Raw genomic sequence first — 20,721 nt, 5'->3', positions numbered from 1 at the left:
CTTCATCTTTTTTCCTCTTCTTCTTTCTCCTTTATTTCTCGTTTCCTCTTCCTCCTCCTCCTCCTCCTCCTCCTCCTCCTCCTAAATAAACACTAAACGACCAAACAGTCACTTCTTCACTACACAATTCACCACATCACCACACTCACTTCACAATTCACCACATCACCATTACCATAACAATTTCCCTCCCATTGAAATAAGAGAACAGCTTTTTTCCTCACAAATCTGCATGTGACAACTTTTCCCTCACATAACCATAACAGAACATATTTTTTCCTCACATAAGTATAAGATAACTTTTTTCCTCCAATAACAATAAGGGAACACAATTTTTTCCCCTTCCAAATATGTATAAGGACAACTTTTTCCTCCCATAAGTATAAGATTTTTTTTTCCCCTCCCCATAAATATAAGATTAACATTAGCATAAAAGAAGACAACTATTTTTCCTCCCAAATAAGCACAAGACAATTTTTTCCTCCTATAACCATACAAGATAACAACTTCAACATTTTTTTTCCTCCTTTGCCCATAAGATCACAACTATTTTTCCTCCCAGACACCCTTTCCTTCCTTCTGTTTCCTTTCCTTCCTTCTGTTCACCCTTTTCTTCCTTCTTAGACCAAATAAACAGGACTTTTTTCTTCCTTCTGTTTTTCCTCCGCTGTGTCTCCAAGCGAACTATTTTTACAGTGTCATGAAGAAAGAGTGAAGCAACACAGAGACTAGACAACGAGAAGACTGAACGATTTTATTCTTATTTAAAGTGCGTCTTGGCATGTCTGTTAGATATAGTCAACGTTGTATTAAATTTTACTGTCTCTCTCTATCTCTCTTACTCTCTCTCTCTCTCGTCCACATTTCTCCTTTCTTCGCCTCGTTACACAAATATTAATCTTCTGTCTCCTTTTTTTCTCTTTTTCCTGTGCTTTTAGTCAATTTTCAGTGTTAGAGGATAAAAATAACAAAACAAGTCAATTTTGATTTACATTATATCTTCCTTCGCCTCGTTACACAAAATTCACCTTCTCTCTCATTTTAATTGATTTTTTCCTGTTTCTAGGCATTTTTCAGTGCTAGGGAGACGTCAACACAGAAGAACAAGTATGTTTTCATTCATATTACGACTTATTACGCCTCCTTACTCAAAATAAACCTCGTATTTAGTCTATTTTTCATTTTTTTTCTGTGTTTCTGGCTCGTATTGACTCCATTTTTCTTCTTCCCTGTGTTTTTAAGCATTTTCTTCAGTGCTAGCGGGACAAAAACAAGAGGGAACAAGTTTACTTCCTATTCACATTGTTTCTCTCTCTCTCTCTCTCTCTCTCTCTCTCTCTCTCTCTCTCTCTCTCTCTCTCTCTATGAAGCTTGATACACTAAACCACTAAGTCTACCATTGACGACAAGAACACACACACACACACACACACACACACACGCATGACAGTGGCCCTTCTTCGGTCTAGAGCATCAGTTAATGAGTGTTTGGCAAGCACGTCATCTCCTGCGCAGTAAGTTACGATTAATAAATGCGTAGCGGACGAGACGAGGGTAACGATGGAATAAATAAAGTGCTTTCTCTCTCTCTCTCTCTCTCTCTCTCTCTCTCTCTCTCTCTCTCTGTTCGCTTTTTTCACGTTTTTTTTTTTTTCTTTTGCATTCTTTTACAGGGAGTGTGTTTGGGGTATTTTGGAGTGTTTAGTGGTTTTTGGGTGTTTTTTTGTGTGTTTTTGTGTTTTTTGGTGTTTTTTGGGTGTTTTGGGTGTTATTGAGGTGTTTTATGGGTGTTTTGGGTGTTATTGAGGTGTTTTTGGTGTTTTTTGTGTGGAGGTGTTTTGGGTGTTTTGAGATGTTTTGGTGTTTTGGGTGTTTGGGTATTTTGGGTGTTTTTGTGTGTTTTGGGTGTTTTGAGATGGTTTTGGTGGTTTTGGTGTTTTGGTGTTATGGTTTTTGGGTGTTTTGGGTATTTTTTGTGTGTTTTGGGGTGTTTTTGGGGTGGTTTTGGTGTTTTGGGGGGTTTTTGGGTGTTTTGGGTGTTTATTTATTTATTTATTATTGCGTTGAAATTAACTTGTTTTATTTTGGGCCTAAAGTTTTGTTACGTATTCTTAAATCATGTTGTTGTTGTTGTTGTTGTTGTTGTTGTTGTTGTTGTCGTCGTTGTTGTTGTTGTTGTCGTTGTTGTTGTTGTTGTTGTTGTTGTTGTTGTTGTTGTTGTCGTTGTTGTTGTTTATTTACTGTAAGGAAAATAATCATAGACGAAGTGTGTGTGTGTGTGTGTGTGTGTGTGTGTGTGTGTATTCTTATCATATGTTATTTGTTTATGCTTTGTTTTCGTATCATTTTATCTTGAAGTCCTTGTCTGCACTCAAAAGTCCTGCACTGACGACCCATGGACTCATCTACGCCGCCGTGTGTGTGTGTGTGTGTGTGTGTGTGTGTGTGTTAATCGATTGGTTCTATCATTAGCATTGTTTTTCCTTGAGTCTTTCATCTCTCTCATGCCTTTCAATCAGCAAAGAAGCAGAGACACGATCATTAATTTGTACCATAGTTACTTAACCCCTTCAGTACCGGACACATTCTCACCTCGAGGTTTGTGTACGATTAGACCATTTTATTGACATTAGGAAGAGTATGGAGGTCAGAAGATTAATGGCCAGAGTCTTCACAATCTTAATACCCCCACATGAGTTTCTGAAGCTGTATAAAGTCACCAAATAGTCACCAGAATGCATATGGAAACGTGTTCTGTCACTGAAGGGGGTTAAACACAAAATTTCTCAAGTGTACGTGGTGGAACAAGACAATTTTAGAGGTTGAGTCCCACGTAACAGCTATCATTGTTCACGAGTCACGATAGTTTGAGGCGACAAGACAAGTATGTGTTTATCTCTTTCAAAAGGCTTTATTGAAGTTTATATGAGTTTTTTAAGGTGTTTTTACGGTTCTAGAGACAGACTGATGTGATTTTGCCCACCTCCACTCTTTCAAAAGGCTTTATTGAAGTTTATACGAGTTTTTTAAGGTGTTTTTTACGGTTCTAGAGACAGATTGATATGATTTCTACATTATTAACTGGAGAAACACTTGGATACCCGGCTAATCATCCCTATGGCTTTGGAAAACAGTCGTGGTGAGAGAGTAAAGGGGATGCAGACACAGGACTTCGCCTTATTACGCAATTATTAACTGTAGATTATTGCCATTACGAACTGTACTTTGCAACACCCCCACTACTCTCAAGATATACTATTCATTTAGTTACAAGGGTGTTTAGGAGCATTTTAACGACTCTATTGATAGTTAACCTCTTCAGTACTGCGATGCATTTTTTATCTTGAGATTTGTGTATGATTAGACTATTTTATTGACATTACGAAGAGTCTATGGAGGTCAGAAGATTAATAGCCAGATTCTTCACTATTTTAATCCGTCACATAAGTTTGTGAAGCTGTATGAAGTCACCAGATACTAAGCAGAATGAATATGGAAACCAGTCATGGTACTTATATTCACACCAAAACATTAATTTCCAAACTTTTACTTTATTAATAAAAGTAACGCATTTCAGAATCTGGCGCATCATCCCAGTGGTCTGTGAACGCGTCGTGGTGAGGGAGCAGTGTCTCGGACGTGTTCAGATCCTTACATAACATTCTGCATCTCCACACACACACACACACACACACACACACATACAGTGCTAACGTGACAATGTACGATGATTGTCAGTGGAAGCAGTGGTTGGTTCAAGCCCGAATTCAGAAATGCTTCGCTCTCTTTCTCTCATTCACCACGACTATTTTCAAAGGCCACAGAGGTGAGGCGGGTTCTCAAGAATGTTTTTTGTCCTGATAGCAGTGTAGAAATCTTGATCTATCACTAGACCCACAAAAACATCCTTCCAATTCCACCTAACGTGTACTGAAGCCTGCTGGAAAGAGTGGAGGTGTGGTTCAGAAGTGTTTCAGATGATGCTCCATGAACCCTGAGTCATGCGGGACAGACGTCAGTGTACCATTTCCCTCGGACCTTCACAGCTGTCGGAGGCGCCGCCCGTACACTGCATGTTCACCCCGCGGCTCGCTGTAAGTGTTTTGTCTTGTCTACACACACACACACACACACACACACACAGAATTAATGCATCACACCGCTATGCTTACCCTAGATTCCTCGGCTTCCAGATTCTTCCCCACCCCGCCACCAACCACTCGCCGCCCACCGCCAAGCTTAGCACCGCCCTCTTCCTCCCCCCCACACACACATATAGTGATAGATGGAAATTATATAGGTTTGCCATACATCCGAATTTTCCTAAACATATCCGGAATTCACATGACGAAATCTCCGTTAGGGAATGTTCGTAAGTTGTTTGTGTCCGGAATTTGAGGTTCCATCAATAACTGATTTGAGAAAGTGTCATTTCTGGCAGGTTGAACTGGTGGAAGAGTACAGACAAGAGATAATCTGAAGTCTGCTTGGAATGGACCCAGTTTAACGCCATTTTCCCGGATTTTGCTGAACATATTCGGGATTCACTCATTGAAATCTGCGTCTGGGGGGATTTTTTTTTTTTTATTATTTTGGGGGGAATTTTTATTTATTTTTATTTATCTATTTTATTGTTCGGAATTTCAGCTTCCATCAATAACTGTTTGAAAAAAAAGGTTATATTTGTGTAGGTTGAAGTGGTGGGAGAGAGGAAGGGCGAAGAGGTTACAGGGTGGCAGCTGCTTTGGTCTCGTTTTGTTCTTGATTATTTTAGTTAGCTGTAAATAAACAGGAGTGATGCAGGAGGAGGAGGAATGTTAACCTAAGCACATCAGAACATTTTACATTTTTGCTTATTTACTTTTTGGGGAGCATTTGTGGTAGCGGTGGTTACAACATTTACCACAGTCAGTCTCTCTCTCTCTCTCTCTCTCTCTCTCTCTCTCTCTCTCTCTCGTGAAGTTACACCACCATTCCCGGTACATTATATGCCATCTCATCACCACCACCACCACCGCCACACACACACACACACACACACACACTGCTACCAACCCCCCACACACACACACTGCCACCAACCCCCGCCCCACACACACACACGTACATACACCACCACCACTACCACCAACAACAACAAACACACCAAGACAACCCTGGCGCCCCGACCCACCAGCCCCCGCTAGCCCCGCCCCTTCCCTCACCCTGCAGCCAAGTGATTTAGTGTGTTTTTCGAGTGTTTTGCAGGTGTTTGCAGGTGTTTTAAGGGCTCGCTGTGTTGGAGGTGGTGGAGATGGAGGGGTTGGGAGGGGTGTGGGAGGGAGGGAAGGGGAGATGGGGATGTTGAGAATAAGATGCAAAAAAACTACTTCGGCTCTACGCCACATTTTTTTCTCGTTTGTTGTTGGAGTTTGCATTGTTTTTGTATTTTATTTATTGATAGGAATGTAATTCAAGGTATAATCCGTAATAAGATTGTGTCTAGCTCTGTTTTTTGTTTCTCGTTGAAATAACACTTTCGGCATTCCAACATTTTAACTTTTTTTTTATTTGCACGCCTAGGATTGTTTTGGTGCTTGATATAAGACTCGAAAAATATGAAAAACATGACCCAAGTAATAATATTCCATAAGATTTAGTTTACTTATTCGTATTTTCAAATTCAAAATGTTCAACGGTACCAGAATAGAAAACGAAAAATCTTATACGACAAGGGATCTGTATTTTCTTTATTTGCCAGGAAAGCAAATATTTTTCTTATTCAGAAAATGTAATATAACGCAGTGTGGCTTGGATTCCTTCTCGACATTATGATGTGTTTGTGACCCCGTTAATTTCAAATTCATACCTTTCGTTCGACATCGCTAAGTAAACAATCCACTCGGTTACGATATTATATTTTGTTTATTAGTTAAACTGTGTGTTGCGTTTAAAAGTGCAGTGCATTTCAGTCTGGACGGCTTTTTTCTTCTGGCGATTTTCAAAATGAATTACGTACGTAAATATTGAGCCACGGGCACCTCAGCCGTGCCTTCCCCCCCCAGGTCAGTCCACCAATGTTTGGCTGCACGCCCCTATGTTTCCAGACCCAGAGAGTGAAGCAAAGCCAGAATTAACCACCAAAATAGATAAATAGCCATTACTGTGTTAAATAAGGCAATAGTTATGTATACCCCTGTTCAGACCCCTCGGCGCCCACCAAGACCGGCAACAAAGCCCCTGCCCCACCATCCCCTGTCCCTCACCGCGTCAACTCCTCAACATTTCCTTCAGTTCTGTGTTTCCCGGCCATTTCCTGCTGTTGCCCGCCTGAAATGTATAGTGTAGTGATGGGAGGGACGTATGAGGAACGGATAGTGATGGGAGGGACGTATAAGGAATGGAAGTGTACGAGGGATAGTAGTAGTAGCAGCAGCAGCAGCAGTAGTAGTAGTAGTATCATTGTGTGTGTGTGTGTGTGTGTTAACCTTTGAATCATGAGTGATATTTCTGCGACACCTTTATACTAATTTTTTTTTTTTTTTTTTTTTCTATGTAAGAAGGGAAATTTAATCTGGCTAAGGGCAACATAAAGTGAGAGAAAAAAAAAGTAAATAATAAATGAAAGGCCACACTTGGTTACTGTTCTCCTCTTATTTGATTTTCCTTGAGTGAATGACCCCAGCGGCCTGCCCTGAGCCTTCCCTCGTGGCATGACTCACCTCGAGGTATATGTGAACCTTTCCTCTTTAACCTGCACTGATACAGGCTTTGGTGTGGATTATTGTTTGCTTGCTTGTGGCCTTGCAATCTTGTCACTGCACCAAAGATTAATAAATTGAAGGGTGTTTTTATTGATTTACATGTTCACCAGTATTCCATCAGGTGTTATTGTGAAGATGTTCTAGATTTTGGTAGGTAATGTATGGCAATGTTAGCCTCACCATCACACCATCCATCCTTCTCATCACTGCTCACCCAAGCCTCGCCATCACACACTCCAGCCGCACCATCACACCACCCAGCCTCGCCATCACACACCCCAGCCTTGCCATCACACACCCCAGCCTTGCCATCACACACTCCAGCTGCACCATCACACCCCAGCCGCACCATCACACACCCCAGCCTCGCCATCACACACCCCAGCCTTCTCATCACTGCTCACCCCAGCCTTGCCATCTACTACATCCATTCCATTCATTAGTTTGTAGACTTATATTAGGCCACCCTCTCTCTTCTCTGCTCTAGTGTTGGTAGTGAAAATGAAGGAATGTTAGGCAGTCTTGTCAGATTGGAATGAGTGTAAAAATATGATAGTGGAAAGTAGATATGTGAATGCAAAGCTATACAGACTAGTGGCTATAGAAACAGACTGGGTAAAGACTGAGAGAGTAGTCCAGCTAGGTTATATTGTCACCGAGCCTCTTTTAGTTTATATACAGAGGAACTGGCTGCCAGAATGAGAAGAATGAATGCAAGAGTAAGGCTGGGGAATGATGTGTGTGTGTGTCTTGTATGCAGATGATGTGGTAGTCATGAGTGAAGTGGCAGAGGACCTCCAGAGTGTTGAGTGATGTAGATGTGTATGGAAGAGATTTTGGAGTGAGATTTAGCAGTGAGAGAAGCAAGGTAATGGTTGTGAATAAGGTCAGATGATGGAAGAAACAGTGTGGAGACTGGGAGAGAATGAGGTGTGTGGAAACTGGGAGAGAATGGGGTACAACAGACTGATAACATGAAGACTGGGAGAGAATGAGGTACAACAGGCTGATGGAATACAAGTATCTGGGGATATGGAGTCGCAATGGCTGTGTGAAAGTGAAGAATGAAAAGATGAGCTTGGTGAGCCAGTGGGTGGGTCGACTAGGAAGTGCAGCAAGGATGATGTGCTGTGGGATGTATGGAAGAGTGTGGCTGTTCTGAGCATCATGTATGGTGTGGATGTGATGGTGTGGAATGAAAATGAACTAGAGAAAATAGACAGAAGGAGGAGAAAATACAGAAGCAGGAGAAAATAGGCAGAAGCAGGAGAAAATAGGCAGAAACAGGAGAAAATAGACAAACAGGAGAAAAAATAGAAGAAATAGACAGAAGCAGAAGAAATAAACAGAAGCAGGAAAAAATATACAGAAGAAAGACAAAAGCAGGAGGAGGAGAAAAATAGACAGAAGAAATAGACAGCAGCAGGAAAAAATATACGGAAAAAATAGAGAAGCAGGAGAAAATAGACAGGACAGAATAGAGTAGCTAGAATGGCAGTTAATGCACCATTGACCAGGTATGCAGCATTAAGTGTTCAGGAGAGACATGAGATAGAGTACCTTCAAATAGAGGCATGTAAAGGCAACAACGAGATTCAAGGCTAGATTAGAGCGAATCAACATTGAGACTGAAGGCGAAATTAGAGAGAATGAATGACGCAAGAATAGTTAGGAAGGTGTTTCTGTGGGAGGTTAGGAGTAGCAGGTGGGGGAAGAAGTGTGTCAGGGTGGTGGTGAAGAGTGGTTTGGAAACTAGTTGGGCATTTCAGCGAGTTGAGGGGAGGCATGTTGAGAGTGACAGGAGCATGGTCGTTAGAAATGGAGAGGGCTTAAAATGGGATGTAAGGAAATGAGAGAGAGGGAGGGACAGAGACACAGACACAGAGACAGAGACAGAAAGGTGAGGTATATGGAGGAATATGAAACAGAAGAGTACTTTATACCACTCTAGAGGGAAAGAGGCCCTGATGTAAGGAAAGTGGTGTATGGTGGCAGCCTGAGTGGTGACCTTGACCTTCTTCCGAGCTAGTGCAGTGTATAAATGTGAATGCAAGGAGATGGTTTGAGTCCCGCAGCAAAGTGTGCCAGAAGTGTGACATGGGAGAGGATGAGACAGTAGACCAAGTGATGTTAAGAGTGTGAAGTATGCCAGAGACAGGAGTGAGGTGATGCAAGTGGTGGTGAGGGAATTGGGGAGTGCCAGGGTGAAGACAGGAACGGAATGAATGAATGGGTAGTGTTGGTGGTGGGAATGTGTGGAGAGATGAGTGATAGAATGATTTAAGCTGTGAAGGAGTTCGTGGAGAGAATGTTGCGTGCTAGATGTATGGATTAGTAGTAGGAACAATGGTGTTTAGTCTGTTTTGTCTGTTTTTAGTCTTTTTTTTTCTAGTCTGTTTTTTTATTTGTCTATTTATTTTTGTCCCCCACAGTAGCTGCCAATACCAAGGCCTGGCTGTGGAGCAATCCCGAGCCATCTGTACCGTCAAGATCAGGTGAGGCGCTACTAACCACATACCCAAGACAATCACCCTCTCACCAGCATACTTTCTCACAATCTTCTTCAGACTACCTTGTTTCCTGCTGTCCTCTTACTGCTTTCATCCTCTGCTGTCATGTACACCACAATCACCACCAATCTTCCACACTTCCTTTGCTCACCTGTACACTCTGCCTTAATTGCTAAAATATCTTCTCACAGCATAGTTTCCTGCATCTATAGTTTTTCTACTCTATTTCTTGCCTTTCTATACACAAAAGCTGTTGCTACTACTATAAAATTTTTCCTTCCTATACACAATCTGCTGCTCCTCTTGTCCTAAACTTTGTCCTTCCTTCCTATACACAAGTTACTCCACCTCCTACTCTGTCCTGAACTTACCATTCCTTCCTGATCATCACACTCACTACTGTTGAAGGAATATTGACTGAATTTTGTAGTGTAGTGTTTAGTTGTGGCTGTGGTGAGGTGACAGGGCTGGTGGAAGCTTGCTGTGTTTGTCAGGAATCAAAACAATGTGTATTCTATCTAACACTGCTTTATATCTCAGTGACACTGATGAACTGAACAATTAAGACGTGTTCTTGTCTCTTCAACAGGCTTGTGATGGGGTGAGGAAATGTATCGTCACCACTGTTGACGAAAATGTGATGCCGATTCACCAGTGGGAAGGAACCCCACCCTCCCTCCCTCTCCACTGGAGAGGAGGACAAGAGAGTCTTCCCCAGCAGCTGAAGAATTTGTGGGGTGATCATCAGCCTGCCCTGTGTCCACAGAGCACTCAATGACCAGCCAGCCCCCCACGTCACTGAAGAGTATATGTAAACGGGGAAGTTAAGAAGGGGAATAGGCCTTCACAAAACCTTATGTACAGTCAGTTACCTTGGAAATCTCTGGAGAGAGATTTCATTGTCCAGAGATTTCCAAGGTAGCATTTCCAAGATTGCAGAGTAACAATGAAACAAGTTCAGTTTTCAAAAGAAATCTTTATTAAGATTCTTCTACAAGATCTCTGGAGAGCTTTAAGAGTATTTTGACTCTGCAGTTTTTGAGGCCTTTCGGTCAATTTTCAGTTTCACTTACCAATTTTTTTTCCAATGTGGTTTGTGTTTCTGGTGAGACATGAAAACTGATTGATGTTCTACATTTGTCACAAATGTGTACTTTTCAAGCTCTGCCTACCTCTTTCCCAACAATCTTGGGGGACCTGTGGGAAACCGGCATTGGATAGGTGAGCATTAATTTGTAAATTGAGTAATGCACGTTGCAAGTCAGGTCTAAAATCAAAAAACAAAATCTATGAAGATACAAACTACACTTTTGACAGAGGCAACAACAACTGTTAGGTTATGCTGAACCTGAGTAGCATTGTCAACTATAGCAGCGCTGTCAATAAATTCACTGTAGACTCACCATGGTTACTAACCTAATTTTATTAACCTGTATACAAAATGTAGTGAAACGTCAGCAGTGCTGCTCAAGAATGACAGCAACGCTCACCTCAGCTGCTGTCAAAGGTGTATAGTTTGTCTTTTCATATATATATACTTTTTGTGATTTTGTTAGATCGTTTTGCAATGTGCATTACTTGATTTAATGCTTTCCCACCCGAAAACCACATTTCCCACAGGTCCCCCCAAGATCATTGAGGGGGAGAGGTAAGCACAAGTTGAAAAATTCATTACTTGAAAAATACACATTTGTGACAGAAATGAGATAGACAATCAAATTCACTAACTACTCATCTCACCAGAAGCACATCACAAAAATTGTTGGTTGGTGACACTTAAAACTGTACAATCTTTTTTCCATTTTCCTAAAACTAAAAAATTAGTTTTATGAAGCCTTTTTCCTCAAAAGTTGGGTGGGCAGGCCAGGACAGCCAGGATCCTACTCCTCTTGTGTTGCTGAGAAAGAAATTTTCATATAGCAAAAGAATCTCATGATATGTACCAAAGCAAAAAAATAAGTGATGATACATGATGCACTGCTGCACCAGAATGTGAGGAGAGGAACAGGAAGGAACCACATGGCTTTCTGCACTCCTTTTACTGTAGCCATGAGAGGTGGTGGTGGTGGTAGCAGCCTCTCCTGTTTGTTCTTGTTTCAGTTCTTGCAAGCTGGAAAATAGTCAGATATAAATAATCTTTATATAAATAATCTTACCATTTAAAAAGAGAAAATCGTTATATACAAGATATAAATAATCTATTTAATCTTACCATTTAAAAAGAAAATCGTTATATACAAGTTAATATGTTTGTTATAACATTAATTAGTTAGTGTCATCAAATGTAGCAAATCACAGCAAAGAAGTGAAACAAGCACTACTCTCCACCAGAATAACTTGTTGCCGCATGGACGAGAGGAGAGGAACAGGAGGGAAGGGCTTCTTGGTACTGTGACTGCTGGTGGTGGTGTCACAGGTGGGAATGGCTGTGTGGACGGGTACATGGGTGGGTGGATGGATGGCTGTGACCTGCAATAAACATCATCATCAACATCCACCAGATACATGTGTTATTTCTGTGTTAATTCTCTCAATCTGTTCTGATGTTCACACCTGGCAAAGCTACCAAATAAAGGGCAAGGCAACCAGTGTGTATTATTATTATTCCTCATGTTATTTAAATTCAGTATTCCTTTAAAGTTTGACCCTAAAAACCCACCTCTTCCATTACCCCAAAACTACACTATCTTCCCCGAGTCACCCTCTTCCACTACCTCATCTTATTCTGGTACATATGCCTAATGTTCTTAAATGTAGCACCCTTTTACTATCTGCAGGACTAAAACACCCACAAAACTGACTTCAAACACCCCAAAACATCCACACAAATCACTCCTCCTCCCCTCCTCTCACAGCTCCCTAATGACTCACTAACTAGCTGATCTATACACTGCAAATCAATCAGCCAAGATAAGAGCAATTTCTCCCAAAACTCCCCACTTGTTTAGAACACCTGCCGGGAGATAAGTGGCCACACAAACCTCACCTGCCGGGAGATAAGTGGCCACACAAACCTGTCATTTCAATCCAGCCAACGTAACACTCACAGGCAGCAATCTAGTGGTGAGTAACTTGAATCTCTTGGTAGCATGACGTGTTCTCATATTCATTCTGGTGACTATTTGGTGATTTTATACAGCTTCAGAAACTTATGTGGGGGATTAAAATAGTGAAGATTCTGGCTATTAATTTTCTGACCTCCATAGACCCCTTCTAATGTTAAATAAAATGGTCTAATCGTAAACAAAACTTGCATTTCCATACTCATTCTCTTCTTATACAGCTTCAGATACTCATGTTGGGATTAAAATGGTAAAAACTCTAGCCATTGATCTTCTGACCTCCATAGACCCTTTCTAATGTTAATGAAATCGCCTAATTGTACCCTAAACTCATGGTATAAAAATGTGTTCCAGTACTGAAGTGGTTAACCTTTTCAGTACTGAGATGCATTTTTACCTTGACTTTTGGGTGTGTGATTAGACGATTTTATTTACATGAGCAAGTTAGAAGATTAATGACCACAGTCTTCACTATTTTAATCCCCCCACATAAGTTTCTGAAGCTGTATAGAATCACCAAACAGTAACCAGAATGAACATGAAAAACATGCTACTGAAGGGGTTAAAGTGATCAAATTCACCACACACGCAGCAGTATGAAGTGCAGGTGTGCCGGAGCTAAAGAGGAAAAGAATAAATTAATAAGTAAATCAAACTAAACCCTTTCAGTACTGGGACACATTTTTACCTTGAGTTTTGGATACGAGAAGACCATTTTACTGACATTAGGAAGAGTCTATGGAGGTCAGAAGATTAATAGCCAGAATCTTAACAATCTTAATCCTTCACATAGTTTCTGAAGCTGTATAGAATCACCAAACAGTAACCAGAATGAATATGGAAAAACATGCTACTGAAGGGATTAAAATGATCAAATTCACCACACACACAGCAGTATGAAGTGCAGGTGTGCCGGAGCTAAAGAGGGAGAAAAATAAATAAATAAGAAAATCAAGTTATCAATACACCTGTGGCTTCCTACGATAATTACCCACACCTGACTGACATTTATTGATCATTTCTGACTACTCTGGGAAGCCGACACCTCAAATGAGACTTTTAATTCATTTTTATTTTATTTTCATTCTTTTTTTATTGTTCTAGAGGCAAATTAATTAGTTTTCTATGCCATCAAGAGGAGAATCAGCCGTGAGAACTCAGGTAATTGTGTGTAACCTTGGAAAATTTCCTTTTTTCTTGACTCTTCCTCTCTCTCTCTCTCTCTTTCTCCCTTCACATTTCTTCTCTCTCTCTCTCTTTCTCCCTTCACATTTACTCCCATTTCCTCGTTTTTTTCTTTACTCTTCCTCCCTTTATCATTATTCCTATTTCCTCCTCCTCCTTTATTCTTCCCCTCTCCCTTCACCTCAATTCCTTCTTTTCCTCTTCTCTCCTCTTTTCCTTCACTTTTTTATCCTCTTTCCTTCCTCTCCTTTTCTTTCCCCCTTCACCTTCATTCCCATTCATCATCTTCCTTTACACTTCCTCTCTTCCTTCAATTTCCTCTTCCCTTCTTCATCCCTTCCTTCCTTTCTTCACCGCTTCCTCTCTCTCCATATCATTGTTCTTCCTTTTTTTTCCTTTAAATTTCCTCTCTCCCTTTAATTTTCTCTTTCCTTCTCTATCCATTCACTTTTTTCCCTTTCCTTCCTTTATTGTTTCCTCTCTTCCCATTTATTACCATTCTTCCTTTTTTTCCTTTAAATTTCCTCTCTCCCTTTAATTTCTTCTTTCCTTTCTCTATCCCTTCACTTTTTTCCCCTTCCTTCTTTCCTTCCTTTATTGTTTCCTGTTTCCTCTCCCTCTGATTCACTCCCTTATCTTTCTCTTTACATCTTACTTGTTACTGGTGGGGGTCTTTTTACGGTCCTCCTCTTCCTCTTACTCTTCCTCTTACTCTTACTCTTCCTCCTCCTCCTCCTCCTCTTCCTCTTCCTTCATTACGGTAGTGATGGTGGTGGTCCTTCATGTTTGTTCGTGTGTTCTGCTTCTCCTCTTTCTTTCTGGTGGTGGTGGTGGTGGTGAAGGTGGTGGTGGTGGTTCAGCCTGACACATTTTTCATCCTCGGTCTCTGAGGACAAGAAATACAGAGAATGACACACACACACACACACACACACACACGACTTAAGTTAAGGTAACACTAATGAAATACATGCACACACACACACACACACATGAACTAGTTAAAGTACACAATTTGAACACACACACACACACACACGAGGGATGAACCTTAATTGAAAACAAAACACCGACTTTTTGGCAACATGTTTATTAAGAAAAGCCGTCAAATAGACAGGCCAGTATAGGCAGCAGCGAGATATCAAGAATAGTCTGAAGGGCGAAGAAAATTAACATCCGCACTTCACCAGATGTAGCCAAGACACACCTGCCACACCTGACACACCCTCCTAACCTGCCCCATACCCCCACCACCATCAGTAACACTTGTACTAATGGTTACAAGTGGGATTCTTAACTTAGTGTTGCCTAACCCCTTCACTGCTGTCTTTCATGCAACACTTCAAGTCACTGGTGCATTTATGAAGGAAAACTGTTACTGGGGTTAATCTTGTCTTGACCTTGGAGAAGAAAACTGTTATTGAAGTTATTTTTTGTCTAAGTTTGAGAAATACGTGTAATTTTAAGATCCTGTACAAGAATAAGAGAACTAGTTTTTTTTTTTTTCTGAAGATAATGCAGTAAAAGGAGTGAAAGAAATCGTGTTTTTTTAAGATGCTGAAGGATAAGAAGTGAAAGAAATACGCCTTTTTAAGATACTGCAGAACAAGAAATTTAAAAAATACGGGTTTTTAAGATATTGCAATAAAAGGAATGAAGGAAATAAGTGTTAAGATGTTGCAGTGAAAGGAATGAAGAAAAAGGGTGTTAAGATCTGCAGTAAATAGGATTGAAAGAAATACACGTGTTTTTTAAGATAATGCAGTACAAGCCGAGTCTTTTGGAAGGTGTCTGAGTGTGAGAATGAAGGACCAGCAGCAGTGAAAAGGTTAATTGTGTCAGTGTGAACGCAAACACGACCTGGACTGTTGTGTTGTGTTGTAACTTGTGTTGTGTTGTGCTGGCTGACGAAAGTGTAAGTCTGTCTCTGGGGTGACAGAAAAAAAAAAAAAAAAAAACAAGTACAATTTCCTTAAGAGCGAAAAGATAAACTCTGTACATATTTTGTAAAAAGGTTTCAAAGGCTCAAAGATTTCATAACATCTTACATCAAACAAGCGTCTCTCATCCTTCATCCTGTCCCTTATACTTAGCTAACACGCCTGTGAGGGTGTGAACAGTCAAACACATTTATTTACCTGTATCTCTATCTCTCGGCATTAGAAACATCAGATTATATTTTTTTCTTCAGGCAATTGACACAAACCTCGAAAAATAAATATCTTCTTGGTGTGAACGCTAAAGACAAGCAAAAAAATATATGCGCATATAAATTTTCTTTGCATTAACACTGACGAGAACAAGACGGTGCAGGCAACAGTGGCCCGTGTTCTGAACCACTCTGCTCTCTCACCACCACTATTTTCCAAGGCCACAGATGACTAGCCGAGTCTCCAAGTGTGTTTCTCCAGTAAATAGTGTGGAAATCTTGTCACTCTGCCTCTAGAATCGTAAAAACACGATTAAAAATAGCTCTTCTCTCTCCCCATGACATTTCAAGGCCACAGAGATGACTAGCAGGTTTTCTAGAGTGTTTCTCCAGTAAATAATGTGGAAATCTTGTCACTATCTCTAGGACCTTTACTTATCTCGCACCATGACTTCAAGGGCCACAGATGACCAGCCGGGTTTTCAAGAAGAGGGTTTCTCCAGTTAATAATGTAGAAATCTTGTCACTCTGCCTCTAGAACCGTAAAAACACCTTTGAAAACTCGCATAAATTTAAATAAAGCCTTTTGAAACAGTGGAGGTGAAGCGCAGAAGGGTTTGAGAATACGAGCCGAGACTGTCAGCGGGTCGAAACATCCAAGACTCGCTTCTCAGCCTCGCACGGCGCAGCGTCACGGAACAATTTTGCACTAATAAAACCTCCATACAAACAACATGAGCAGAAAATACAACCACATTATGAATTCGCAAGGCATGTAAAAAAATATCCACCGTCAGCAGGAACAACCTCACTGACTGACTGCCACACGGAACGGGAAAAAAAATATTATTGCAGATTCAACCAAGACACCACACATCATTATACATATTCTTGGTCTACGAGCATTTATAATCCCACTTTTACCCTTTCAGAAAAATGGGGTTAGATTAGATTAGATTAGATTAGATTAGATTAGGTTAGGTTAAGTTAAAATCCCGTTCTCCCAGGAGGTCCCCAAGCTTGTTAGATATAGGGAAAAATGAATACAAGATAGGTTAGGTTAGATTAGATTAGGTTAGGTTAGGTTAAAATCCCGCTTTCCCAGGAGGCCCCCAAGCTCATTAGACACAGGGAAAAGAAATACAAGATAGGGTATATTGGTTGAAACTGCAAATTAACCAAAAACAAGGATTATTCACGACGCGTACGATAATTCTACAACAGACGCACGCCCCCCGCCATCCGTCCTCCCATCATGCAACAGTCGTCAAGGAAAAGGCTGAACGAACATGTTGCCCGGTTTTTAAGTATCTACGGAACACTTGGAGGGCGAAGGAGAGGGAGAGAGAGAGAGAGAGAGGGAGAGAGAGGGAGAGGGAGTGTTCCTTTCTCACAGCATCACACTACGCTCTGTTTTGTGGTCCCGTCACTGCCACAGCTTACCACACTCCACACTATTGCCACTGCCACACCACCACAAGCACAGCAACCCACACTGCCGCAACAGCAAACCCGCCACAGCACAGCACACGGCGCACCTCAGCCTCGCCGCACCACCACAGCCACACCTACTGACACAGCTACGTCACACCACCACACTATAGCCACAGTTTACTACCACAGTCACGCCACATCAAGGACTACCACACACACACACACACACACACACACACACACACACACACACACACACACAGTATACGTCCATCTAATAAGAATATAATACGTAGCTGTGAGAATCCAACTTTATAATGATCTACTTCTTACATATGTATATATATTATGTATGTATAGACTTTATATATATTAATGAAAGAACCTTCAATATATGTATAGTAGGTACGCTTGTCTCAATCAGAATACAGTACGTTAGTTATGTATACGTGAAGAATGAGTGAGGAGGGGACGACAGCAAGATGACAGCCCAGAAGCTCAAAAGCCCAAAAGCTGCCGCCACCGCCGCCGCCACCGCCACCGCCGCCGCCAGGGTCTCTCTACTAGTACGTTTAAGATCTACTGACTGGTTGTTCTGCTGTAAGGCATGTGATCTATGACAGTTTAGGGTTCTCCGCTCCTCCTCCATCCTTACCCGCACCCTCACCCCACCCCCCATCCATGGAACCCTTGTCTCCTACCGATCACCCCCACGCCACACCTAACACTTCCCATCACCCCAGGCCTTGGTTCCACCCCTCACGCCCCTCCTCCCATCCAGCTCAGCCCCGCCCCGCCATGCTCCTCCCCGTCCGCCTCAGACCTCAGACCAGCCGAAGTCAGACCAGCAGGCAGGAGGAGCGCACACACGCACGCACACACGCCCTAGCCAGCCATGAACCCCGCTTGTGACTAAAACGAAGAGGCACTGAAGAGAACACACTCACGCACACACCTCACCAAGACAACAGCTAGCAAGGGCGCGCCGCTCCCGCCGAAGGAACACGCGAAGTGACAGCCACGGAGGTACTGAGGCTACTGAAGGGCTGGGCGTGGTGGTGGTGGTGGTGGTCCTTCCCCATCCCCACACCCCTCACCCTCTCTCTCTCTCTCTCTCTCTTAGTCGGTCCAATGAGAAGCGGTGTAGAAAGATTCAGGTTCATACGTCACGGTTCGAAACTCATGGAGGTTTCGAAACTGTTGCTGTTGCTGTTGTTATTGCCAGAGAGAGAGAGAGAGAGAGAGAGAGACCTTTTTATTTTTTCTCCAGCACCACCACCACTACCACCACTACTACTACCACTACCACAACCACTATTACTACTACAATGACTACCACCATTGAAGTAGTGACAGCACACTATTACCGCTACCACCATCACCACCGCTAGTACTACCAACACCACCACCAACACCACCACCATCACCACCACTACAGCTACAACTATTACTACTACTAATACTTTCACACATATTGAGAACGCCTCACACACACACACACACACACACACACACACACACACACACACACACACACCTGAGAAAGCTACAGGTGTATACTACAAGCAGAGTTATTTATTGTGTTAAGATGCAGCACAGGTGAGACAACACACCTGTGACACACCTGCAGAGGTACACGTGGTTATTATACACACTTAAGCTCACCCCTCACCACCCTCACCCCTCAGTCCTCACCCCGCCATGCTAACTAGGACTGGTTCTCTACTCGTCTGAAGTCACTCGTCTGTATTAATATTTCTTTAGAGGAACTTTGGTTTGAGGCCTAAAATGATGGAAAAGGAAAAATAAATAGATTGCCTTCTTTTTCATCTCCCTTGCTTACTACTCTCTTGAATTATCTTTTATCTTGTCTCTTTACCATCTAATTGACTCTTCTCTCCTTCGCTAACTACGCAGCAAATCTTTATCTTATCTTTATCTTGTCTTGTCTGATTGCCATACTTCTTCCTCTCCTTTCTCACTCCTCCCTATCTCGTATTATCTTTTATCCCCTGCCTTTACTATCTAATTCCCTCTTCTCTCCTTCGCTAACTACACTAACTATTCCCTTTCTCTCTTCTGCTTCTATTGCTCTTTCGTCTTGTTCTTCTCTCATAACTGTTCTTGCTTTCACTCACAGCTACGTAATAACTTGGTCGTTCTAGTAATGCATTTTTGGTCTTTATCTTCATATCTACATTTTTTTTTTCCTCACTTTCTCCTACCTAACTATCTAATGGTTCTTGTGCGGAGGCCACTTCACGTATTTTTTTTTTTATTTCTTTTTATGATATTTTTTCTTACTAAACTAACTAATCTTGGCTGTGTCGCCTTTAGTAAGCTCTGTTTCCTTTTATACTGTTGCATAATAAGGGTTTTCTTTTCATCTAATTAACTGTGTAAATATAAATCTTTCAGCAAAAATATGAACGCTTTTGCAACTCCCATAAACACGCACTTTTCATTCTTCCTTCCTATTTTAGTTAATGACAAACACTATTTCATCTCTCTAACTTTCACTATTTCCACTTGACATCTCATATAAACACTCATTTTTCATTCTTCCTCCCTATTTCAGTAACAAACACTATTTCATCTCTAATTTTCACTATTTCCACTTTACAGCTCACATAAATACACACTTTGCTTCTTCCTTCTATTTTAATGACAAACACTATATCGTTTCTATAATTTCTGAATATGGCCGTCAGAGTGAGTGGTAGGGAAACAAGCTGATGTAATGTATGTACTGTATTCACCTTATGTTTCCCTACCACACACACTACACACTTGACTAGATATACGCAAACCTGTCTTCATCACCAACACAAGTTCTTTACACTTAACCCCTTCAGTACTGGGACACATCTTTACCTTGTTATTTGTGTACGATTAGATCATTTGATTGACATTAGGAAGGGTCTATGAAGGGCAGAAGATTAATGGCCACAGTCTTCACTATTTTAATCCCTTCAGTACAGGGACACATTTTTACTTTAAGATTTATGAACGATTAGATCATTTTATTGACATTAAGAAGGGTCTATGGAGTTCAGAAGATTAATGGCCACAGTCTTCACTATTTCAACCCAGCCCCCCAAACACACATAAGTTTCTGAAGCTGTATAAAATCACCAAATAGTCACCAGAATGAATATGGAAACGCGTCATGGTACTGAAGGGGTTAAGATCGAGTTTAAACCACTTTATCAGTCTATTTCCTTATACTCACACCAAAACATCAAATTCCAAACTTTTACTTCCACTTGCATATTTGAAAAACGATCTGATTCCACCCAGCACTCCACGTAAACAATCATCTAGTCCACCTAACCACTCCCATCTATTTAATGATCTTTTAACCCTTTCAGTACCGTGACGCATTTCGATATTCACTGTGCTTACTATTTGGTGACTTTATACAGCTTCAGAAACTCATGTGAGGGATTAAAATAGTGAAGACTGTGACCATTAATCTCCTGACCTCCATAGACCTTTGCTAATGTCAATAAAATGGTCTAATGGTACACAAAACTCAAGGTAAAAATGTGTCCCAGTACTGAAAGGGCTTAAAATAGTGAAGACTGTGGCCATTAATCTCCTGCCCTCCATAGACCTTTCCTCATGTCAAATGGTCT

General features: G+C 41.4%; 2 long non-coding RNA genes across 3 annotated transcripts in view; one reads left to right on the top strand and one right to left on the bottom strand.

Annotated features, from left to right (window-relative positions):
• The window catches only part of LOC123512584, a 43,971-nt gene extending 33,316 nt beyond the window's left edge, over window positions 1–10,655 (top strand). For both annotated transcript variants that reach the window (XR_006677129.1, XR_006677130.1), the window contains exons 4-6: window positions 3,578–4,094; window positions 9,176–9,238; window positions 9,843–10,655. This is a non-coding gene — a long non-coding RNA (uncharacterized LOC123512584). The remainder of the gene's footprint in view (window positions 1–3,577; window positions 4,095–9,175; window positions 9,239–9,842) is intronic.
• A 1,862-nt stretch (window positions 10,656–12,517) lies between these two features.
• LOC123512581 lies at window positions 12,518–20,043 on the bottom strand. Its single transcript, XR_006677128.1, has 3 exons — window positions 18,039–20,043; window positions 14,156–14,386; window positions 12,518–13,233 (listed from the first exon to the last, which is right to left on the bottom strand). It is a non-coding gene; the product is annotated as an uncharacterized LOC123512581 (long non-coding RNA).
• Between the last annotated feature and the right edge of the window lie 678 nt (window positions 20,044–20,721).

The sequence above is a fragment of the Portunus trituberculatus genome, chromosome 34 (genome assembly GCF_017591435.1).
Source record: "Portunus trituberculatus isolate SZX2019 chromosome 34, ASM1759143v1, whole genome shotgun sequence".
NCBI lineage: Eukaryota > Metazoa > Arthropoda > Malacostraca > Decapoda > Portunidae > Portunus > Portunus trituberculatus.
The sequence above is the reverse complement of the archived record's forward strand: the minus strand, read 5'-3'. Positions and strand labels throughout refer to the sequence as shown.